General features: G+C 39.7%; 1 protein-coding gene across 1 annotated transcript in view; it reads left to right on the top strand.

Moving 5' to 3' along the window:
- The window catches only part of SLIT3 (slit guidance ligand 3), a 633135-nt gene that overhangs the window by 238173 nt on the left and 368960 nt on the right, over nt 1–26002 (top strand). The window lies entirely within an intron of this gene.

Below are 26002 nucleotides of genomic sequence, written 5' to 3'. Positions count from 1 at the left end.
CATGTTGTCATGCAGTGACATATCATGCAGTTATCTGTAGTGACAGGCAGTACCTTATTGCACATCTTATGGTTCAGCATGATAACAGGATGTGTTAAGTGCAGCTTCATCACAGAGGTTCCATTACTGAACTTTATAGGTGCATACCTGCAATGAGATCTTTCTCACAGCGTGTTTCCATAGCTCAACACAGGAACTGTAAAGTGCCAAACAGTATGGTATATCTCCCTTTTATTTTTCTTCCTACACTGAAGGCTGATTTTGGATAACTGAGACGTTAATGCCTGTGCCTGTGCAGTCGTAGTCTGATTGGTATGAAAACAGCAGGAAGAACTTATGGCCCTGCTTTCTGAGAAACACACTTTTCAAGACTGTGAACCAAATAGAGTAAATAATTCTTTCCATGTCTTGCTTGGGAATTGTAGCAACATTTTGCACCTGCCATACTGTTAGAGGATTTCCTATTCTTATTTGTCATGTGGGATGCTATTAAATTTTATCAAAATTAGTGTGTTCAAAAATTGCCTCATGCATACTAGTTAATTTTCTGGGCAATAACTTTGTAAACCTTTGTGAAAACAGCCAAGCAAACAGTATGAAATCTAAAAATTAATGGCGAACTCCTAGTCCCAACCTATAGAAAAGTAGGTTGGAACAGATGCAAAAAATTAAGAGGGGTAAAATGTTCTTAGGCTCTTGAACTAATTATCCCTTTTTAGAAGTACTACAACAGATGTGTCATGTCATTAAACTTCAATATTATTTATTCAGCACATTCTAACCTGATTGATTACGTATGTGTACTAAGGTTAGGCACCTTTTAGATCTTTGAAAAAAGAATCAAACCTTGATACTCTGCCCTATTCATTTTGTACCAGTTTATTTGCCTACGATGAAATAATGTTTCATGCTTTTGATGATCCTCGTGGCTGCTGCTTCTACAGACACCCACTCACAGCGTTTGCCAGTGTCTTACTTTATTTATCTTGCCCATCCTCACCTCCTCTCAGAGTTTAGATGTAACTTTCCCGCAGCAGTCACTTGTAGGGTTGTTATGGGAGGCTGGGGGTGGGTGGGAAAAAAGGGATGATTAGTTTCCAGTGGCGATCCAGGACCACATTTCCGCAGGGCCTACAATGTGGTGATATTCCGCTGGGCTTTTGACTAGGGTCCAGCCTTTTGTCCCCCTTTTTGACTGCCATACCCTCCTTTTGTAGCCACCCTGGAGTTACATCATGGTGGTACTAGGGTTTATGGTGATCCTGTAGTAACTTGATTTGTCTGGTGACGCCTGAATTTTATGCTATTTGGATTAATGTGTTAATAATGTTTTTATTGTATTTTAACAGTATATTTTGTTGGAAGCTTCCCTGAGCCTGCTTGCAGGAAGGGCGGGGTATAAGTTGAATGAATGAATGAATGAAGATAGTTTCATCTAAGATAAACTTCTTCAGAAAAATATTGTAAAAGGTCCCATGGGGCCGAGATCTCCACTGAAAAAGTGTTCCACCAGGCTGGGGCCAGGGCAGAAAATGTCCTGGCCCTAAAAGATTTTTTTTTTAAAAAAAAGTCCTGGCCCTAGTTGAAGCCAGCTGAATGTCACTCGGGTCGGGGACCACCAGAAGCTGCTTGTCCGCAGAGTACAAGGCCCTGTTGGGGACATAATGGGAGAGGTAGTTCTGTAGGTATGCAAGTCCCTGTCTGTGGAGGGCTTTAAATACTAAAACCAGTACCTTGAACTGGATCCGGAACTCAACTGGGAGCCAGTGCAGCTGGCACAACACAGGGAGGATGTGTGCCCTAAATGCTGTCCCTGTAAGGACGCATGTCGCTGCATTCTGTGCCAGCTGTAACATCCGGGTCAAGCCCACAGGCAGCCCAGTATAGAACGAGTTGCAGTAGTCCAGTCTAGAGGTGACTGTTGCATGGATTACCAAAGCTAGGACCTGGGGCGAGAGATAGGGCGCCAATTGTCTGACCTGCCGAAGATGAGAAAATGCAGATCTGGCAATAGCTGCAACCTGGGCCTCCATAGAAAGTGTGGCATGCAGGAGCACACACAGGCTCTTCACCATCAACGAAAGGCTGTAGTTGCACTCTGTCAAGGACTGGGAGCTGGATTCCCAATTCTGTTGCCCCATGACCCAGATACAGATCCTCCGTCTTCTGGGGATTCAACTTCAGGTGACTCTGACACAACCATTCCGCCACAGCATCCAGACACCAGGCCAAAGAGTCTGGGGGCAACGTCTAACTGGCCATCCATCAACAGATAGAGCTGGGTGTCATCAACATATTGGTGACAGCCCAGCCCAAAGCTGAGCAAGGAGGTGCATATAGATGTTAAATAACATCAGGGAAAGAATCACCCCCTCAGGGATGCCGCACACCAAAGAATGGTGGGTGGACATCTGTTCCCCAAGCACCACCCTCTGTCCCCGATCATGGAGAAAGGAGCTTAGCCATTGCAGGGCTGTCCCATGGATCCCCACAGTAGTAAGGCAGTGAGTCAAAAGATTGTGGTTGACTGTGTCGAAAGCTGCTGTAAGTTCCAAAAGTAGTAGCAGTGCTGACCCACCCCAATCCATGTGTCAACACAAATAATCTGTCAGGGCGACCAGAGCCGTCTCTGTACCATGGCTGGGCCAGAAGCCAGACTGGAATGGGTCTAGGGTAGAGGAATCGTCTAGGAATACTTGTAGCTGTTCTGCAACCGCCGTCTCAATTACTTTGCCCGGGATTGGAAGGTTTGAAACTGGGTGGTTTCTTGCCACAATATAAAACTGAGCACAAGCTAGAATTCTGTGTGGCTGTTTTTTTTTTTTTTTTCGTTTTTTTTTCTTTTTCTTTTTTTTTTTTTTTTAAATATAATAAATTTTATTGAAACATTTGTTGCAACAAATAGTTTACAAGCAGTATACTTCATTACAAGTCTGATTAATAGATCAGTGTACACCACAGAGTTATTCTTGTATTCTTATTAGTTGTCATAAATATATCCATGTATTTACATTATTATGCTATTAGTTTAGTAGAAAGAGAGATATCCATTGTTTGTTATAACTTGTAAAATTTTTGATTTAGGTTGCAGATTATTCTCTTCTATGTATTCCAGAAATGGGAGCCATTTTTCAATAAAACCAGTATTTTCTGTGAAGTGTTCTGCATTTTGTATGTCGTTGCTTATTTTTTCTAATATGAAATGGTTCCAAACTTTAGAAAACCATAACTCAATGGTTGGTAATCTTTTTGATTTCCATACAGTTGCTATGGCACTCTTAGCTGCTATAAAGAATGAGGCAACAAGTTCCTTTCTGATTTTAGGGATGTGTACATTTTCCCACAGGTCTAAAAAGATCATTTTTGGGTCAAAGGGGAGTTTATAATTAGTGATTTCTTTAATTTTCATTAGTATCTCCTCCCAAAATTGTCTAATTCCATTGCATTCCCACCAGCAGTGAGCAAAGGTTCCCTCTTCACCACAATTTTTCCAGCATTTTGGGGATGATCTAGCTGATATTTGCGCTAGTTTTTTGGGTGTCAGGTACCATCTGTGAATCACTTTAAACGTTTGTAGTTTAGTTACTATGATTTTGGAGGTGAATATTCTAGACGACCATATTTTCTTCCAATTCTCCGAGGATTGTTCAATTGCACAGTCCCTGCCCCAGCTAGATTGACAGCTTAATTTCTTGTTCACAGTGGTGCTTAGTAGTAAGTTGTATATTTTAGCTATCATTCCTTTTTTTTGATGTAAGGGTGAGTTTAGAATTTGTTCAAATTCTGTCAAGGGTTCTTTCATGATGTTCTTTAGCTTTATTTTTTCTGCCATATGTGTAAGTTGTAGGTACCTAAACCAATGTAGTTTCTGTTTTATTTTATTCTCTATATCTACCTTCTCTAGGAGACCGGATTTGGTGGCGATGTCAATTAATCTAGTCATTTTTGTTTGTTGTAGAGTTGTGATAAGTGATTGGTCCCAACCTGGCTTAAACCATTCTTGATTAATAAACGTAGAGAATCTAGATATTTTTGGAACGATTTTGGTCTTGATTTGGTCCCATGTCTTTAAGATAGATGGGATCAAGAAGCTTTTTTTGAAGTTTTGTGGCCTGTTACTTGGTTTATTCCATACCATATCTTTTATGTCAGAGAGTTGTGAAGAAGGTTGTATGATCATAACCCAATCTGGTTGGGGAGAGTTTGAGGTCATTTGCAAGAGGTTAACCAGTCTTGCTGCTGATTGATATAGATGTAAATCTGGATAATTAAAACCACCATTTACTGATTTCCTTCTCATAGTGTTGAATGCGATTCTCGGATGCTTGTTCTGCCAAAGAAATTTATTAATTAGTATTTGCCATTGAGCTATTTGAGTTCTGTTAATAGTGAGAGGGAGTGCTCTGAACATAAAAAGAAATTTTGGTAGTACAAATGCTTTTATTAAATGGAATCTGTCATACCACGTAAATTTTATCTTATTCCAATTGATAATATCTAATTTAATTTGATTTATTAATTTGAGGTGATTCAATTTTATCAGATCTAACAAGTTGGGGGTGATTTGAACTCCTAAGTATGTTAGATGTGTTGGGGACCATTGGAAACTATATATTTTATTAATTTGTTGAATCATTTCGCTGTGGGTGTTAATGGCAAGATAGTAAGATTTTGTTTGGTTGATTAGTAGTCCTGATATTTCTCCAAATTTTATGAGTAAGGATGAAAGATAGGACAATGAGTTTAGTGGTTTAGTCAAATATAACATCATGTCATCTGCGAACAAGCTAATTTTAAATTCTGTGGAGTTAACATGTATTCCTTTTATCTGGCTGTGTTCTCTAAGGGCAGTCGCGAAGGGTTCTAGAGCTATTGCAAATAAGAGAGGGGATAGGGGGCAGCCTTGCCTTGTACCTCTTTTAATAAAGATGTTTTCTGAGTGCATAGCATTTATTTTGATGTTTGCTATAGGTCGGTGGTATATAGCTCTTATTATATTCAAAAAATTTTCTCCAAATTGCATATGTCTCAATGTTTTAAATAGATATGATGTTTCTACCGAATCGAAGGCTTTTTCGACATCTAGCGATAAAAAGATGGCTTCCGTATTGTTTTGGTTGCAATGGTCTATTAAGTTTAGTGATTTGAAAATGTTATCTGTAATGTCTCTTTTTGGTATAAATCCTGATTGGTCTGTGTGGATATATTCGGATATGAATGTATTTAAACGATTTACTATAATGGAGGCAAAGATTTTATAATCATGGTTAAGCAATGAAATAGGGCGATATGATGCTGCTTTTAGAGGATCTTTTCCCTGCTTATGGATTACTATGATGTCAGCTCTCTCCCATGTGGGTGGCATTATACTCTTATTCAGAATCGAATTGGCTAAGTCAGTTAAGTGAGATGCTAACAAACTCATGTACTTTTTGTAAAATTCTGCCGGATATCCGTCCGGCCCTGTAGCTTTGTTATTTTTAGCAACTTTAATTGCATCTGTTGTCTCCTGAATAGTGATGGGTTTTTCTAGGAGTTTTCGGTGTTCTACCTCTAATTTCTTGAGATTTTTTAGTGAATTTAGAAAGTGGGATATTTTAGTTTGGTCCGGATTTTTTGAAGAATATAATTGTGTATAAAAGTCCTTAAAGACCTTAAGAATTGACTCTGGTTTGTATTGCATTACATTCTTACTGTTGTTTATTCTGTGGACATTGTTTTGTGTTCTCTTTTGTTTTGCTTTATTTGCTAGGATGCGTAAATTTTTAGGTGTATTGTTCCAATGTGTCTGTTTGATGGCTAATAGATTTTTGTATACAGTATTACTTTCCAAGGTTTCTAGAATCTTTCTTTGTGCTAAGAGATCTCTGTATATTTTTTTACTGCCTGTTAATTTATGTTTATTTTCTAATACTTTTATATTACTCATTAACTCATGTTTTTGTTTCATTTTTTCTTTATTAATTTTAGCAGCGAGGGCAATTATATGACCTCTAGTCACTGTTTTAATTGTGTCCCAAAATATGTGTGTCTCAATTTCTTTTGATAAGTTGTCTGTAATAACTGTTTCTATTATTTTCCCAATTTCTTTGGTTGCAAATTGATTGAATAGTAAGTGTTTTGGTAGGCACCATTGAGTGTTGTTCTGTGTTCTAGCGTCTAGATTGAACGTCATGGCTACCCATGCATGGTCTGAAATTGTGTTGCTCCCTATTTCTATTTTCTCTACTTTATCTATTATATTATTAGAGCTTAAAAGGTAATCTATTCTAGTGTATGTGTTGTGTCTTTGTGAAAAATATGTATAGTCCTTTTCTCCTTCATGATAGTGTCTCCATGTGTCTATTAATTGATATTTCTGTAGAATAGCTGCTAATTTTGTTGGTTTAATTTTTTTTGTCGTGTGTATTTTACTGAAGTTTGATTTGTCTAATTGATGATTCACTATGTAATTTAGGTCTCCTCCACTTATTAAATATCCTTCCTGAAAAGAAATCAATTTTTGCAATGCTTCTTCTATAAAATTTAATTGATTCATGTTGGGGGCATATAGTGAAGCCAGCGTGAGTGTGTGTTCCCCTACTTTCCCTTTAACAAAGATATACCTGCCTCTTTTGTCTTTGAGTGTTTTAATATGTTGAAATTGTAAATCCTTTGCAATCAATATGGCTACTCCTCTTGATTTGGAATTTCCAGCTGCGTGGTATTGAGTTTGTAGCCATCTAGCTTTTAATGAGTCTGTATTGTTATATCGTAGGTGGGTCTCTTGCAGAAATATAATTTGTGATCTAGTTTGAGCTAAGTTTGAAATTACTCTCCTTCGTTTAATTGGGTTGCCTAAACCTCTAACATTAAAAGTTAAAACTTTGATTTTAGAGCACATTTTCCGTTTTGGTTGTAACAATTATTTGTGCCTTTTTCTCCCCCCCTCTTTTTTTTTTTCCTTTCCCTTTACCTCTATAAATTCCAAATTCACTATGTGTCTTAAATGGTATTAAATTTAAATTCTTAATGCAAATTGAATCCTTTCAGCTAAATGCAATTTTCCTTCTCAATACTGGTTTTATTGTTGTTGTTGTTGTTGTTGTTGTTATTGTTGGTGATTGTTTGTTTGTTTGTTTTTTAATTAATAAACAGCAGAAGAAATAGTTTCTGGATCTCTTTCTCTCTTCTTCTCCCCCCCCCCTTTTTTTTGTGTGGTTTGCAGATGTTCACTGTCAGTTTTAACAAACAAATAATGTACCAATTTCGTAACTTAACTTGTAATTCCTTAAGTAATTATTACGATATAACTATGAATATAGTAGTTTGAATATCACAATAATATTTCTTATAAAGCTTTTTCTTAAGTTCTATATTTAAACCACACTCCTTAAGTCTATGTACAAATACCACGGTTTAAAGACTTCTCTTATTTCTTACACAATAGATCTTTCCTAGAGTTCAAACCATTCAGGTGTTGACAAGTTATACCTCTTCAACTCCTTATATTAACACAGCTTCTCCCTGTGTTTGCACCATGTATTATTATACTATCTCCCTTTTCCTTTCTTTTCCTGCTATTATTTTATTTCCTTTCCTTTTTCTTTAGTTTTGTTGCAATCTCTAATCTACTTTATAAATTTTCTTTTCTCCCCTCCCCCTCCCTATGTCCACCCTAACCCTCTACCTTATCCTATACCTTCCGCTCCTCACTTCTATGCTAATAAGCTACAACAATTATCTATATAGATTTTTTTTGAGTTTTATTGAATTTTGATTTTTTTTTCCTCCCCCTTATTTTCCTTTTCTTTTTGTCTTTTTTTTTTATTTTTCTTAATGTTGATTTTATTAACGTATATAAATCTATTTAGCTAATATGTGCAACTAACTAACTATCCCTACCCCTTCCTCTTCCCACCCTCCCTCCCTCCCCAAAATCACCTTTATACTTTAATAAACTTAGGATTCCACTTTGTTGATTGAATAAACAGTATTCTTTGTTTCTATAAAGACTTTTCAAGTTTAGCTCTCTCAAACTGGTGGGTTACCTTCACTCACCAGTTGTGGACGTCTACCTCCCTTTTCATCCACTTATGAGAGCTAAAAGAAACTATGTGAGCTCTGTTAAGGGCCCCTCCCCCCTTCCCCAAAAACCTCTGTATTTATAATTCTATTTACAAGTACACTACCATATATTTAATCAAGTCACATAATTGTTATTCCTTTTTACCAGCTTGCTGAAAGTCCGGGTTAAGAAGATTTAAGTGTTTCTAATTGGGATCTTGCTCCCTTTCTGAGGAGAGAATAGTTCCGAGGATTTTCTTTTCTGATTTTGTTTGCTCGTCTCCATCGGAGTTTCCAGTCCAATTGCATTCAATAGCTCTAGTCCCGTATCGATATCAGTTGCTATGTATCTTTTGCCTTGGTGAAAGACCATAAGTTTGCATTGATCTTGCCATTTGTACCTCATATTCGCTTTTTGCAGAGTCTCAGAGATTGGCTTAAGATCTCTTCTTTTAGCAAGTATTTCCTTTGGGAGATCAGTGAAGATGTATATCAGTTTGCCTTCACATTTAAATGATCCCCGCGTTCTGGCTTCCTCCATTATTTTCTTTCTTGTCCTTTGGTCGGGTATCTCGATAATTATATCCCTCGGGCGATCTTTATTTTTGTTTTGTTGGTAAGGTCCCACTCGGTAGGCTTTTGTGATGTAAGGGTAAATTCCTTCCTCAAGCTTTAATTGTTTAGCTAGCCAGTTAGCAATGAAACATGTAAGATCTGTATTATGCGTATACTGTTCATCTATCCCCCGTATCTTAACGTGATTTTGCCTGGCATTTAGTTCAAGTTTCATTAGTCTGTCTTGCTGTTCCATAATTATATTTTGCATATCGGCGACATCTTGTTGGGTCTTCACACTCACATCCAAAGCTTTGTCGGCTTTATGGTTAGCCGTTTGCAAATCTCTTTTTATTTCCGTGAGTTGTGTAGTGATAGGATTGATTAACTTAGCCATTTGGTCCACAATCTCTTGCCTTAATTTCGCAAGTTGGGGGTCTAGATAGCTTTCTGATGGGTTTACCTTAGTAACGTCTTCGTTTACAGTGAGTTCCGCCATTTTGTTCTCCTCCGTTCCGCTGCGTTCTTTCCCCGCCGGCCCTCCTGAAGCCGCGAAAAACGCTTGTAAGTCTTTCACTGCCTTCGGATTGTTTTTCTTTTTCTTTGTTGAGTTTGTGAGCATTATTTTTTCCAAATTAATTTTCTTTGTAGTGCTTATTATCGAGGTTTTGGGTCGGGAGGGCTGGAGCGCTCTCAACATGCGTCCATTCCTCTCCACTGCGACGCCACGCCCCCCCCTGTGTGGCTGTTTTTGACTGCTTTTCTTTTTTTACCTTTCTTGGGTAAGAAGCTCTGATCAAATGACATGCACCAGTTCTTCATTTCAACAGCCTCAACTTTAGAAACAGGAATAGTTGTAATAGCATCAAGGCTACAATTTATAGTTCTAGTAGTTTGCTTCACTGTGGCAGATGAATTCAAGGACGATGGAGAAGCTAAACATTTTTCTAGAGCACAAGCCACCTGATAGCATGATGAACTTACTGCGTTTTCTTTATTTTCCACATCTTGCTTCATTAGTAAAGTTTTATCTGTCAGATTTACTTCGACTGAAGCTACACCAAGCAACAGTCCCAGCCCAGACAGTTCAGAGGGCGGTCCTGCAATTTCCCTGCAGGCAGGTGGAGCAAAACATCTGTAGCAGAAAGTGGTGGATGTTACATGGGAGCATGCCACAGAAGGGGAAATCTGTAGAAAATGGGATCTCCCATAGCGTAACTGGTAGTACCTTCAGCTTGTACAAGGACATTTCAGAAATAGCCATTATCTGGAAAAAAAACCCCATAAAGATCATACCTAACACACTCTCTGCATTATTTCTAGTGCCTTTTACATAGGGTTGCCAGCCTCCAGGCAGTGGCTGGAGATCTCCCAGAATTACAACTGGTCTCTGAGCCACAGAGATCAGTTCACCTGGAGAAAATGGCTACTTTGGGGGGTGGACACTATGGAATTATGCCATGCCAAGGTCCTTTCCCTCCCCAAACCCCACTTTCTCCAGGTTTCTCCAGGTTTCACCCCTCAGATCTCCAGGAATTTCCCAACTTGAAGCTGGCAACCCTACTTGCACTCTTGAATTTCAGTGTTAGAACATGAAATGTTCTTTTGGAATATCTGCATGGCGGGGGGACCTAAACATCCAAATTCTATTAAGAAAATAACATGAATTTCACCTGTGTCAAATTTGTGAAGAATGCAATATATAAATCTGACAAGAATTATAAAGATAAAAATCAAGGGCTCACCTGTTGTGGCGTCCAAGTGTTTCATATTCAGAGCACATGTTTCCCGTGTTAATCGGGTATGAGCAGGATTAAACTCATCCATCTGGCTGACAACACTTTGCTTTTATGTTCTTTTTTCCCACCTGAAAGGTAATAAAAACCTATGATCCTGTCTCATAATCTGTATAGCATATATCATGCACCTTTGGAGTATCATATTCTGATACATCTCTGATAAGAACACATCCTTTGTTTCCCTTATGAAGCCTTTTGAATTTTTCACAGATGTGCCTGGGACCTTTCGAAAGTGAGCTTTGGTCAAAAAAAGTAGAAAAAGGTTGCTTCAGCTGAAGAAAATGATTAAGGTATTTAGATACCAGAAGGATACAAATTAGAGAAAACAAGTGGGTACCCTCAAGGACTTCCAGGGGACATCTCATTTTCCCCTCCCCCACCATGTCCTCTTTCCCTTCCATGGCCCCCCATAGCCTCTCCCTCTTTTTCTGTTCCCTTCTCTCCTTCCTACTCACCTTTATTCCGCCCCCCATCTTCACCTTTCTCTCTTCTCCTCAGCAGCTGATCCCAATGGCCCAGTTGCATGGTGGGGAACCTGCAAGTTTACCTCAGCTTTACATTCCCTGCCTTACCTATATACCAACCCTGTCTGTTTAATAAACCTGTTGTTTCCTTTTGAACTTAGTCTCTAGTCTCTAGTGCCATTTTATTTTAAAAAGGTGTGGCCTCTTGCTTCTTTGGGCTGGGATATAATCCAAAAATATTTGTGTTTTCAAGCGTGAGACAAAAAGACCTTTAAATTATACCGAGTGACACAATACCAGAGGCTGCCACAACAAGCAATTTTAACAGTTTTGGAGGCTGCCACAACAAGCAATTTTAACAGTTTTGGAGGGAAAATCTGTCTCACGGTGGATTTAAGTATCCTTAGATCAGAGCCAGTTGGCTATTAGTATATGTTATCTTTTGTTGGACCATCTTATGTTGATGCTGGAATAGGCAAATGAACTCTTTAAGACAGTTGCTAGATCTGCTGGAAATCTCCAGTTCCCTGTCTGTATTATGAAGAGTGAAGCATTTTACATGAGAACTTCCATTATCTCTTTCCCATGCATGATCACTTGAAACTGCTGACTTTAGAGGAAGCTAACTTTGTTTCCCATCACTCAGTTTCTCAGGGCCTTGCTGATACTATATTTCTAGAAAGCAGAGGCTACTACAGGTTGGTAGCTAAGAACTCTTTCAGAATAAAAGCTCAAGGAACTGTGCTCTGCCAGCCATCTACCCTGCCGTGTTTCAGATGATACGTGTTTCTCAGAAGGACTTATATCTGGTTATTATGAAGGAGCAACAGCAAATGCTTTTAAAATCCACTGCTTTTTTAAAAAAAATTCTTTTAGTGATCCCGTGTTTTAAAAACTTGCTATGCATCTTCCCAAACTCCAAAATCATTCTCCTGTTATGACTTTGTCTTTCATATTAAGTAGCTGAATAAGATCTAAGAAGATTGGGTGTGGGGAATAAACAATTGGATACAGTGCTGATCGCTTGGTTTCTCCTGTATACCCTAATCACTATATACTGAGTATCTTATCTAGGTGATGCAATAGTGTTTGTTTACATTTGCATACACTGACATTGAAGTCTCTTCTAAAAATACATGAGGATCCAGTGATCTTTCTGTATTTCTCCTTTTCCTCTTCATTATGATGAGTAAGTATAGGACCTGAGTAGTTCACTCATACAGCCAAAGGAAAAATATTGTCAGGATAGAGAAGTAAGCACTGCAGAGTGAAACACTGAGGAATTATTGATCAAGACCAGGACAGATCTGTGATTTGAGAATTTTTCTTCTCTTCCCCTCATTAGATCCAAGTTATTCAAGTTATTCTACTGCCAATGATGCAGTAGAAGGGCTGAAAATAATGAAGGACTGGGGTGGGTGAAGGTAAATAAACTGAAGAGTGGAAATGCTGCGGGCAGACCTTTCATCTGTTTAGATGGAGATATGCTACCATTGAAAGATTAAGTTCATAGTTTTTGGAGCTTGTAGATGAGGTATCATTCATGAACAAACAGTTGCCTGGAGTCACCTGCAGCAAGCTGCTGCAGCATAATGCTTAAGTGGTTGGGTTGTGAATCAGCACTCTGCTGGTCCAAATCCCTCTGTTGCTATGAGCTCCATAGGTGGCCATGGGGTAAGCCACTCTTTTTAGCCTCAGCTCCACAGCTGTATTGTGGGGATAATAACAACACTGACCTTGTTCACTGCTCTAAGTGGGGCACTAACCTGTCTAGAAAAGCAGTATATAAGTAAAGTTACTACTACTACTACTACTACTACTACTACTACTACTACTACTACTACTACATTCTTCTGAATAGCATCCACCTTGGATTACTGTAATACTCTAAATGTGGGGCTTCCCTTGAAAACTGTTCAGAAGCTTCTGCTGGCACAGTAGAGTCTGCAAGTATCTTTCCTAAATGCATCAGAATGAGTTCCAGATTGTTTCAAGAGTCAATTCAAGGTGCTGTTTTTGATCTTTAAAGCCCTTCTAAAGCTTGACACTCAGAGTATCTAAAGGACCACTTCCACCTGTCTCAGTCTGCCCAGACCTTGAAATCCATGCACGATGTCTTCTTAAAGGAACTAGCTTTAGCTGAACTTAGGTTGGTTGAGACTCATGGGAGAGCTTTTTCAACCGGCATCCCGAAATTGTGCCATTCAGTCTTCTAAAAGGTGAGGTTGGCATCTTTACAGGCTTGCCAGACTTTATTTTTAAAAAAATCCTGGAAGGCTCTCAAATTGACAAAGGATGGATTTTTTTGTTGTTGTTTAAATACTTAAGCTTGTCTACTTTTATGTCTGTTTTATAATAAATTGGTTTTATGCTTTAATTTATTTGTGAGCTGATTTGAAGGCCTTCTGGTAGAAATGCGCACACACACATTTTTCAATATCTGTTGAAATGCAGATCTGTATCTGTGCAGCACAGTTAATGAATATTATTAATTGTTTGGAAATGAACTTGTCAAATCAAGAAGACAGATCCAGTTTTGAAGTACATATGGAAGCTTGTAATATTTTTTTACAAACAAATACATTCATATTTATTATTACAGGATTCCTAATATATTAGATTAAAGGCAACAGTCAGATGCAGGAGTGATCAGCTACCTTTAAAGCATGATGTTACGATTTATGGAATTTGGATTTATAACTGGGATTCATAGGCCAATATATAATAATTATCTCCCAAAGAACTGAACAGGCCAAGTAATTTTTCATGCCACACCAACTGATAAAAGTTAGAAAGTGTTCCTTTATAACTGCCAGACAAACGATTGCATGTGGTTTTACTTAGTATCTTTCTGCAGAAAAATGAGTCCAAAGGGCATATCCCGTAATTTCTTTAGGAGACCAAGTCTCCTCTTGTCATGTAAAGGATTTCTTTTTGTTCTCAAGGAGGGATCCAAATTGTCAGGATGAATGTTGGGTTCTTATTATGCTGATGGCCTGCTAAGTGCCATGGGATGAGTCTGGGACTGACAGCAGACGAAATCATTGCGTTCTGTTAACCCGCTTCCCTGCAACAAAGGCTAACAGTCGTCTCACAGTGGGATTTGTGTCCAGTGGCACCTTAGAGACCAAGAACATTTTCAGGGTATGAGTTTTTGAGAGTCAGAGCTCCCCGTTTTAGATACGTATCTGAAGCTCTAATTCTCAAGAGCTCTTACCCTGCAAATCTTGTTTATCTCTAAGGTGCCAATGGAATCACACTCTTTTGTTCTACTGCAGACTAACATGGTTACCCACCTAAAACAGTTTTATCATAGTTTTTTAAGAGGTAGTTCATCATGTTAACTGATGTGGTAACATTTCTTGTCACTGCAGAAAAAATGCAGAAGCGGGCTGCCATTATTGAAATCTTCTGTGTGGATATACAACTACCAGAAAGATTTAAATCATGACATCATAAAATCTGGATACAAGAAAACCTGACCTGGGCCAGTTTCTGTATATATGTGTGTGTGCGTGAGTGTGCATCCATTTATACATGAACTTGGTTTCCAGAAGGTATCTGAAGTGATGTCAAAGTTGAAAATGAAATCAGATGAACTTCTCACGGTGCCGAAGAGTAAGGAAGTGAAGATGAATGGCTTCTCAACATGCACATCATTCATAAGGGCTTGGAAATGCTTGCATCTCACACAGAGTAGATTGCACTCCAGCTCACTCAAAAGAAACATCTTTGCTCAGCATGATGGAGCTCTAGAAGCGACTGGACCAGCTACTTTAGTAGTTGTGTCTGTTAACCTGGTCTTTGTGCCAATTTTTCAGTGTTCATGCAGCATGTGGGTTGTTCAGTGGAATAGGGCTGTCATAATGCAATCTTCTGTCTTCATTTCTACTCCCATAAAGTAAGTGTTTCCTTTAAAAATCTTCAGTGCATTTCTTTAATGATCTTGGGAGGGAAATAAATCTGAAGTTAATGGATACTCATATTCAGAGCTTTCTTAATCTAGGTTTTAAATCTCTCTTTAGTTCCTTTACTAAAATTATCAAGATTCAGTAAAGTTTCATGCACCCTGGGTGAAGAATGTAGAAAACTGTTACCATATGTGGAACATTTTAAGATCGTTGTGATATCATCCTGTATGAACACGTACAAAATGGATTCCAGATACTGTATTATGCCGCTTCATCCAATGTTTGCTAGAGAACAGTATTTGTGTTCACATGCTGGATATATTGGAATTATTTGAAATCTTAGACTAAATATACATGAACTATTAGGTCAGCAGGGGTCTGGGCAGCATTTATGGTAATAGAATTTTGTTGTGTCATGTTGTATATTTAAGTCTTTTAACTAGGAGGATTGTAGCATTAAAGACATCTCCCATTAGAGAATTTATTTACTTACTTACTTATAGTCCACCTTTATCACTGAGACTCAAGGCGGATGACGCAGTCAGTTTCAAGGGAATTTCAATAAACAATGTAATAGGGTATATAAATGCAAATTTGCAAGATTTAAAACCAGCAGAAATCCAAGATGAAGCTGCTTCTTTTAAAATTAAGTCTGCAAGGACTTCCACCATTCCACTTAAAGTGCAATAAAAACGTTTTAATTCATATCATAGTTCAAAAACATCTATATTTGCCTGTTTGTTTTCTAATTGAATTTTTATCCTATGAATGGGATTTAACTCAAAAAGTTATATGCAGTACTGTGAGTGCAGCAGCCCCACCGCGACCACTTTCTTTCCTTTCAGCTTGCTTATTTGGTCTCATTAAACAGTGGCAGGCATTGAGAAGCCACCCAGACCCCGCCTGCATAATGTTTCCCTGTGTTCTGTTTCTTCTACATACTAGGGGCTGATTCACACACTGCAAAGTACACTTCTTCCCCTGTGGGCCAAATGGGTACACTCCCCCACTTGGGCTGGGGGAATGGCACAGTGAGGGAGAAATCTGAAGTTACTTCTCCACACCAATCCAAATCAGGATTCTGTAAGTTGGAAATGGAAGAGAACCTGCAGTTGCAACTTATGCTTTACTGTTGACTGGATGGAGATAATAATAATGGAACACATATATTACTGCCCCACTCCAGGCAGCAAACTAAGAGCCAAGCTACAAGTGACGAATTACACTTGCCTGGCAAGTGAACAGACTCACGTGTATTCCTCCCTGTTCACTTGCCGTTCACTTGCTCGCCACTTGATCAAGTGGAGCACAAGTGAATGGCAAGTGAACAGGGAGGAATACACGTGAGGGCCAAGCTACACATGACGAATGACACTTGAACAGCAAGTGTATTTCTCCCTGTTCACTTGCCCTCCACTCAATCCACTTGCCGTTCAACTGTCATTCGTCATGTGTAGCTTGGCCCTGAGTCTGTTCACTTGCCAGGCAAGTGTAATTCGTCACTTGTAGCTTCGCTCTAAGTCAGTGTCATCATTATCCTCAAAATACAGTTGGGAAGCTGGGGCTGAGAAGAGTGGCTTACCCAAAGCTACCTGCTGAGCTCACGGCAGTAGTGAGATTCAAACCAGCAAAGTGCTGACTCACAGTCAATTACTTAAGCAATATGCTATAGCAGCTCTCATTACACAAAACAAATCTATGTAATGTGTGAATCTTAGAGTTGCCAGGTCCAAGTTGGGAAATTCTTGGAGATTTGGGGAGGGGGGACCTGGGGAGGGTGAGGTTTGGGGAGGGAAGAGACCTCAGCAGGGTGTAATGTCATAGAGTCTACCCTCAAAGCAGCTATTTTCACTGGAAGAACTCATCTCTGTAGCCTGGAGATCAGTTGCAATTCCTGGAGATTGCCAGCCACCACCTGGAGGCTGGCAACCCTATCAGCTAAAGTCAGAATGTTAGAAACATTGTTCTATTTGTAGTCTACCAGCAATACTCACAGTACATGACAGCCCTGTGAGGTAGGTTAGATTGAAAGAAACTAACTTTCCCATGGCCTTCCATTGAGCTTCACAGCTAACCTGGAATTTGAAGAGAGCCAACCCATTATTGCATCACTCCAGATCTCAGCTTCAATCTATCCAGTATTTGCCTTCCTTATTTGGCACACAATAGTGCATACAAGGTGGTTTTTAGATACATTACTGTTGCAAACTTAAAATGTTATGTGGTTGTGAATTTCACATTTCCATTTTTGCATAATAGTTCCATCTTGCAATACTACTTTTATTTACAAAGCAGAAAGAACTATGCTGAGGTGCTGTCTAGTGATTATCCTCATAAAATACAGTTGTGCCATCTGTTAACACATGCACCCATTCTTTCGTATTTGATTTGTTAGCTATTTTGGCAGTGTTTTTACTACGATGAGAAACAATGTAGACAGCCAGTGATAATGTTATACAAATAAACTGATCTAGTTAAAGGCTAGCCTTCAAGGCAGACATGAATAGAAAACATCTGGATATCCCCGCTTTTTCATTTCAAAGTCTTGTGCATGCCCCAAACTGTTAGGAGTAAGAAAAAGTTTGTGTGTGCTTGTATCTATAAAATATATTGCCTAATTTTACATACATAATTTTATCTTAAATTAAAAAAACAAAAACACATTGAGTGTCCTAAAGGATTTCACTTTTAAAATGCAATAATTGGCTATGTTGTCATTTTTATTTGATTATGAGGCTTCACTCCCTAATGTAGTAAAAGAATTTGCACCACATCAATCATTAAAAAGAACACATTTTTTCTGTGCTTACCATCATCCAGATGGACTATCTCCCTGCTACTCCAAGTATACATTGAACTGAGTGGAAGTATTTTCCCCTGTGATTTGAGAGCTGGTTCACACCATCTCAGCATTTAAATTCTGTCCCAGTACTAAAATAGTAGGTCCACCTGCGTGGTGCAGTGGCTATAGTGACAGACCAGAAGACCCAGGTTCAGTTCCCTGTTTTGCCATGGAAACTTGCTAGGTGACTGTGAGCCAGTCACATTCTCTTAGCCTAACCTACCTCACAGGGTAGTTGTGGAAGAAAAAAATGTAGAAAAGGCGAAAGATGTAAGCCAGTTTGAATCTCCATTGGGGAGAACAGCGGAATATAAATGAAGCTAAATAAATAAATAATTTCATCTTCCTGACTTCTTTGCTTGAATTTGCTTAGCATCTGCTAAGTCAGTATATGTAAACATCTTAGGGTAGTCCACCCCTTAACATGCATTAATTAGTTCAGCTATAAATAGTTTTCTAATGGGATCCACGTGACATGTTTCACACAGCGCTTGATTAGACCAGATTTTATGAGAATCCTACATAACCTATTTTTCAACTGTTGGAAATGGTTTTTTATGAACTATGAATATCTTGATTATTCTTTTGATTGGACTTTAATTTGAACTGGTCCTCTTTGTGACATCTCCCCCCTCCCCCCGCCTTAGTTTGCAGCTTTTAGATTTTTCTCATCCAGGGATTTTTCCTCTGCACAGTCAGTGGGAAGCCACAGAATATTTTGGAACATCCCAAATCAAAAATAAGCTTTCCATGATCTGGCTGAAAGGGGAAACTGTGAAATGTCTGCAGGCAGATTGTCCACTCGGATGCTGTCCTGGTAGCCACTTCAGGAAAAGAGACAGAGTTAAGTTCTGTCTTCAAAATGATAGTGCTAAAATCCCCCCCCCCCACACACACACACCCCGCAGTCCTTTAAAAAGACTTTTTTTTCTTCCCAGTTGAACTGTGCTGTAGAATTACAGAGAATGGAAAAGAAGGGGGGAAAGGGTGGTAGTGGAAGCTCTGAGCGCAGGGGTGGGTGGGTGTGGGTGGGTGTGGATGCCTCCTGCCTTGTTGGCTGCTTTCATCTTAGCATGTTTTCAATCCCCTGTATGAAACCAGCCTTAGTACAATTTATTTATTTTTTATGTATCTGTTATTTGTGGTCCACCTTTCTCACTTGACTCAAGGCAGATTAGAGTATAAGTCAATTCATAGTGACTGGGGCATTCAATAAACAATACAATAGGGTATGGATTGCAGAAATTTGAAAGCAAGCATACTTCCAGATACAGAGATGAAGCATTGCTAAAACAAAACATAAGTAATTTGACATGACATTTTAAATGACCCAGAAACTACCCAGCAGGAGCATATCTACCTCAGCAGAAAGTACCCAGTATAGTCTACAGCCGTTGTTCCTTCACCAGAGCATCTCTCTGAGCCATTTCTTCCAGCACAGTCCCATTACTTGAGTGAAAAAGCCCTTCAGGCAGGCCATTCCACAAGGTGGGGGCCACCTCAGAGAATGCATGTATACAGGCAGCCTATACTGCCCATCTGCAGGGTGGTATCTGCAGCGGGCCCTGTTCAGATGAGCAAAGCTGCTGTAGTAGAGCATAGGGAGGGAGACAGTCCTCTTGTTTAATGGATGAACACTCTGTGAATCTAATGAAGTGAGCTCTGATGCATCCGAGCTTATGATGGGATATAATTTGTTCGTCTCCAAGCTGGAACTGGGTTCCTGTCTTATTATGAACATATGACATTCGTTTTTTAACATCAGTGCTGTTTTAAAACTTGCACTCTCTGCTTCTGTTTCTCCTGCTACTCCTGTTCATTTGTAAATAAACAGATATCACAAAAGAGCCATTATTATTACTATTACTACCACAATTAGTTTATTTATAGTCCACCTTCCTCACTGAGATCTAAGTCAGATTACATACTGCAAGTGAATACCATATACCATTGCTTCCTGAGCAATAAATGTACTTTTCTTCAAAAAACGATCACAACATTCTAAAATATCGTGGAGGACTAGCTTTGTTAATTGTAACATCAACTGTTTCTCTTTCATCTAAATTTTATATGAATTTCAGTCATTTGCTTCCTTAAACATATTAAACATTAACATGCTCTCAGAAAAGTGCTGTGTGCATAAAAGGAAAACTGGGAAAGGTTTCATTTACTGGGAGATTAAATTTGATCCTGAGTTTAGTGAGGATGGTAAAAATGCAGAATCAGCATCTTTCAGGCGAGTGGGGGAGGAGGAGTACAGCATGCTGGCCTTTAGCTGTTTAGTGAAAGGTTACCAAAGTGTGAGACATTTAAAGTGGGAGTATTTGGGGAAGAGGAAGCTCCCTGGGCTTTTAGAGATGCTTGAGCAGCTCACTAGGGGAGTCTGCTGAAAGGAATAATAAGGCAAGTTAAGAGAAATGGTACCAGATGTGGCTGCAATGCCAACAATCAGCTAAAATGTAAACATGCATAAAGATTCAGTAATAAAGTTGTTACAGCTGTAATGCTTGAACTTGCAAGAAAAATATGAGATTTTTCATTTCACCAAAGATCAATCAAAATCTGGTACACATGTAAATCTGAGCCTTTCGCCCTATTGCATTTAAAACTTCATCTAGATTAAATGAAGATGAAATGAAAGGGCGAACTGAAGCATTCATTGTCATAAATTTTTGCATGTGGTGTATTTGTACATGCTCAACAGAGTGATACATCATGTCTGTAAATAATAATATATTCAATTATACTTAAATTTGTGCTTCTTTTTATTATGTCAGAATCACCCAGTACAACTTTTGGATCTGCTGTATTTCTTGAAATGGGTATCTTATATACTATTATCCAAGTGGTCCTGTTCTTAGATACTTAAATCCAGAGACTGGGCACATGAGTGGACAAGACAGGTCTTTCTACACACCTGAAACACATCCCAAGTTTGCAGAAAAAAATCTTTAAAAAGGGGGTGTGTGTGTACAAAACCCCAAATGATAAAAAGAGCTTCTGTAACTTTAACCTGATGCCCTCAATGGCTGTTGCTAGGAAACCATAACAGTTTAGCCAGTATTCCAGGCTTGATTTCTGTCAGTAAAAGGTGGTAGGGGGAGGTCCCTTTCTATTTTGGCCTTTGAGGGAGGATTCATTGGGGCCCAACCCAGAAGCAGCCCCCCCATACCAAAAGTCCCATTGCAAAGAAAGGCAGCATATAAATATAGTAAATTACTAAATATAGATGAAGATCGGGGCAGATAAAAGGTAAGTTGTTTAGTGGATTTGAAGTAAAGAAGGACATAGGAAAAAGTGAGCATATGGAAGCTGCTAGGAGAATGGAAAGGAAATAATGTGGGGAAGGGGATACAGGGGAAAGTGATGTGTGCCCCCCCAACAAGTATTTGCATGTACCCACCATGCAAATGTGCCCTACTCAGTCAGCACCAAGTAACTGGGCCATAGAGGAGAGGCTGTGGGGGGAGATGAAGACAGAGTCAGGCAAAATGAGTGGGAAGGAAAGAAGGAAGCAGGAAAAGGAGGAGAGGCTATGGAGGGCCAGGGAAGGGGAAGTGGACATAGTGGGGGAGGGAGAAATGAGATCTCCTCACAATTCCACTTGAGAGGCCAAATCTTTTGAGGGCCATTCCCCCATAAGAAAGTTTACAACTTCATTGGATTTCAGACTTTTAATAAGGTTTTAAAATGGAACTTTGAAAGGGTCCTACAAGGATATAATAGTGTTTCCTATTATTTAAAATGCATCCAGAAAATTCTAATGCAGACTATATCATGGACTGAAAGAGACAGTTGGAAGTAAGGAGGAAGTATGCAAAGACTTCAAGGGAAGAAGCAAAATTATTGATAGATGTAATCTTCAGACCACTGGTACATCAAGCTCAATTATGAGTATGCTTACTAGCAAACCTTTTCTAGGGTTTTCAACAGAGGCTTTCCAGTGCCTGTACTGGAGGCCCTAGAATAATAGATCCCAGGTAACTGGACATTAGGATTGCCAGGTCCCCTTACCCTCCCAGCTGGAGGAGGGGGAGACCTGGCTCTTACCTCCTTCTTCCTCTTTTCAGTATTTACTCGCACGCATGTGGTCCCCCGGCTGCACGATAACATTATTTCCAGTGACATCAATTCGGTCCATTGGGGGCCAAAATTGGCATGTGTCAAAGTGCAAGAGTGCTCTTGGGGCAGCATGATGACATCAGTGACATCATTGCTCTGCCTCAGGAGCATGCCTAGGAGGCTTGCCTCCCCCTCCCTCCATGCCTCCCTCCCCTGCCAGCCAGGTAAGTGGAGGCAGGGGGCAGAAGGTAAAAGCAAGGGATCCCCTGCTCCCACCTGGGGAATGGGATCCCTACTGGACCTTTTGAAAGTAAGTATAAGCTGTACCACTGAGGCAGATTGCTTATGGGCCAGGCAAATATCACTTTCCTAATTATGTTCCCTGGCTTATTATTTGTTTCAGCTCTTGTATCACTGGATCTCCTCCAAGAGATTCTGTTAGAAAGCTAATGAAGGGGGTTAATTTGGCCTGCTGTTGCTATTATTGTTGTCACTTAGTTTAAAAAGGTAATGTGCACAGAACATGCATCTGATGTGGTCCCTGCCCAGTGTGTTTTTTAAAAAATCTTTGCTGTTAGAATCCAGATGCTGAAATTCTGTGCTGACTTTAAGAAAGGGAGAAAAATGCACCAATTGTACACTACAGAAGGAAAAAAGAAACAATAAAACATGATAGGGGATGCTTATTATGGCTGGGTGGTAAGAAGGAGAGAGAAAAGGAGACCATGTTTGGCAAATGAACACATTGTTAAATCAAGTGGAGAAAGTCACCTTTACATATTCTGTGTTCTCACAAGAGTTTTAACTTCATAAATAAACATTTTTACCGAGCTTGCTACACAAGAGAGGAGCTTTTTATGAGGTGAGTAGAGTTGGAAGTTTGTATCCCCACAAGTGCAACGGAAATATCACTTGAAATGGTGGTTGCAAGCCCACAGCAGACTTGAGAAAAGGAGAAAGTTATTTTAAAAAAATTATTTCTCCTTTGCCGTGCCAACTCTGAATGCTGAATTTGTGACTTAGGGTTTTTCAGATATGGTCCTCTGAACCATGGGGCTATAAGATATTCAGAAATCTTTCAGAAGAATTACCCAGTCTGAGAAAATTATAGATTCATGCAACTTCAGACTTGATGGAGATATGAAATGAAAAGGAGATGCTAGTATACCTTTCCCCAACTGCCTCCTGGATGCAAGGAGACTTTGCACATATCTTTTGCAGGGAGGATGCAAAAGTTTCATTAAAGAAAAAAATGGAAGAATGCAGCAACAGGCTTTTGGTTCCCCTTTTACATACACATTTACTCAGAGTTCCATTCAGTGTAACATTATCATGATAAACTTTTATAGGGAAATATCACACCCCATAAGATACGTTGTTTCAAGAAAATTAGCAACTAATTTGTTACCATGAGAAAAAAAATCACTGATACTGTGACTATGTTCAGTAATTCTTAGTAGTGTATTTTAAATAACTTTTAAATAACTTAAATAACTATTGCAACCTTGTTTTACTGTCAAGTTTAAAAAGACTTTAAAATTGGCTAGGAGTTTAAAAGGTTCCGTTTAAAAGTTTCTGATGTATATTACTCTAGATGTAGTAGAATGTAGCAGAATCAGAGAGATTTGGGGCTAAGTTACAATAGCATTTTCCCCCTTGCTTCACCAAATACCACTTTTTTAGAGCCCTAGATCCAAAAGCCATACCCCAGTGCATAATCTTAGTAGCTTCACATTTGAGATAACTACATGCAATAAAAGTAGTGATTAATGCCATTAAGAGAATAGAAAGTAAGCTAACCTTTCTCACACTGAGAGTCCAGTAGCACCTTTAAGACTAACCAATTTTATTATAGCATAAGCTTTCGAGAATCAAGTTCTCTTCATCAGATGCCTGATCAAAACTGGGCAGATACAGAAGAGGAGGGGGAAAGAGAGAGAAAAGGGAGGGGTCATAAATCACAAGAAGGCAGAATGCAATTAGCATAGAGGCAATCAAAACATTCCTTTGCTTGGAAATGTAAACATCTCCTTTTGGTGTGCAGTCAGTTTGTAGCAGTGAAGGTGTCCAATTCCTATGTAGTATAAGCCTTCGGTAACCACAGCTCTCCCTGCCAGTTGCATCTGACAAAGAGAACTGTGGTCCCCGAAAGCCCACACCAGGCGTCACTGGGCTCCCCCAGATCACGCCTCTGTAAAGAGAATCTGTTACCTGTGGTAATGTGATAACCATTCATAGTCTCTATTCAGTCCCCGCTTGACAGAGTCAAATTTGCATATGAATTCCAATTCAGCAGCCTCCCGTTGGATTTTGTTTTTGAAAGGTTTCTGTTGAACCACAGCGACCTTTAAGTCTTTGGTGGAATGTCCTGGTAGATTGAAGTGTTCTCCCACTGGTTTTTGGACGTTTCCATTTCTAATGTCAGATTTGTGTCCATTTATTCTTTTGCGTAGAGGTTGGCTGGTTTGTCCAATGTACAGAGCAGAAGGACATTGTTGGCACATGAGGGCATATATCAGATTGGAGGATGAGCAGCTGTAAGAGCCAGAGACAGTGTAGTTGATGCCATTGGGTCCTGTAATTGTATTCCCTGGGTAGATATAGGGGCAGAGCTGGCATCTGGGTCTGTTGCAGGGCCTGGTCCCTGTGCTGGTGACTCTGCTGGCCGATTCATGATTGTAAGTGAGAAGTCGTTTAAGATTGGGGGGCTGTCTGTAGGCAAGGAAAGGTCTTCCACCCAGGGCTTCTGAGAGAGAGGTATCATTTTCCAGGATGGGTTGTAGCTCACTGATGATACGTTGGATGGGTTTGAGCTGGGAGCTATAGGTGACAACCAGTGGTGTTCTGTTGTTAGTTCCTTTAGGTTTGTCCTGGAGCAGACTGTTTCTGGGTACTAGTCTGGCCCTGTTAATTTGTTTCTTCACTTCATTTGGTGGGTACTGTAGTCCCAAAAATGCTTGTTGTAAATCTCTTAAGTGTGAGTCTCGGTCGAGAGTATTGGAGCAGATACGGTTGTAACGTAAGGCTTGGCTGTAGACAATAGACCGAGTGGTATGTTTAGGGTGGAAGCTGGAGGCATGTAGATATGAGTATCGGTCTGTTGGTTTCCGGTATAAGGTGGTATTTATTCGTCCATTATGTAGTTGTACAGTGGTGTCCAGGAAGTGTACCTGTTGTGTAGAGTGGTCCAGGCTTAGGTTGATAGTAGGGTGAAAGTTATTGAAGTCCTGATGAAATCTCTCAAGGGCTTCCTTCCCATGGGTCCAAATGATGAAGATGTCATCCAGGAATCTTAAGTATAGTAGTGGTTCCAGTGGATGGGAGCTGAGGAAGCGTTGCTCTAAGTCCGCCATGAATATGTTAGCATATTGTGGTGCCATGCGTGTGCCCATGGCTGTGCCATTAACCTGTAGATATAAGTTGTCACCAAATTCGATGTCAGAATTATTTTGGAGGCTGTTTATGGCCTCTCTTTCTCCACGGCTCTCTTATGGCCTCTCTTTCTCCACATGGACACCCCCTGAGGGCCGTAACTCCTCATTGGACTTTTACATTGAATGCTTCCGTAGACGTGCTCAGGCTGAGATAATTGACAAACAACAACACCTAAAGCAGAACCTCAGCCGTGGAGAAAGAGAGGCCATAAACAGCCTCCAAAATAATTCTGGCATCGTAATCAAGGAAGCTGACAAAGGCGGAGCAGTTGTCATCATGGATAAACAAAATTATATACAAGAAGCAGAAAGACAACTCTCCAACACAACATTCTATAAAATACTACCTTCTGACCCCACTGAACAATACAAAAGGGAACTCAATAAAATATTAAAAACACTCCCCATGGACATACAAGAATGCATCCATACGGACACACCCCAGGAACCACGACCAGGAAGATTCTACCTACTACCCAAAATCCACAAAGCGGGTAACCCAGGACGCCCAATTGTTGCAGGAAAATGCACCATCACAGTAGGAGTCTCGGGATACATGGACTCTATCCTCAGGCCCTATGCCACCAGCACACCCAGCTATTTACGGGACACCACTGACTTCCTCAGGAAAATACAATCCATTGACAACCTACCAGATGACACCATCCTAGCAACCATGGATGTGGAGGCCTTGTACACCAATATACCACATGCAGATGGATTGCAAGCCATACGGAATATTATCCCGGACAAAACCACAGCAAACCTCGCCACTGAACTTTGTCACTTCGTACTCACTCACAATTACTTCGAATTTGGTGACAACTTATATCTACAGGTTAATGGCACAGCCATGGGCACACGCATGGCACCACAATATGCTAACATA

Source organism: Eublepharis macularius, chromosome 4 (assembly GCF_028583425.1).
Source record: "Eublepharis macularius isolate TG4126 chromosome 4, MPM_Emac_v1.0, whole genome shotgun sequence".
Lineage (NCBI taxonomy): Eukaryota > Metazoa > Chordata > Lepidosauria > Squamata > Eublepharidae > Eublepharis > Eublepharis macularius.
The sequence above is the reverse complement of the archived record's forward strand: the minus strand, read 5'-3'. Positions and strand labels throughout refer to the sequence as shown.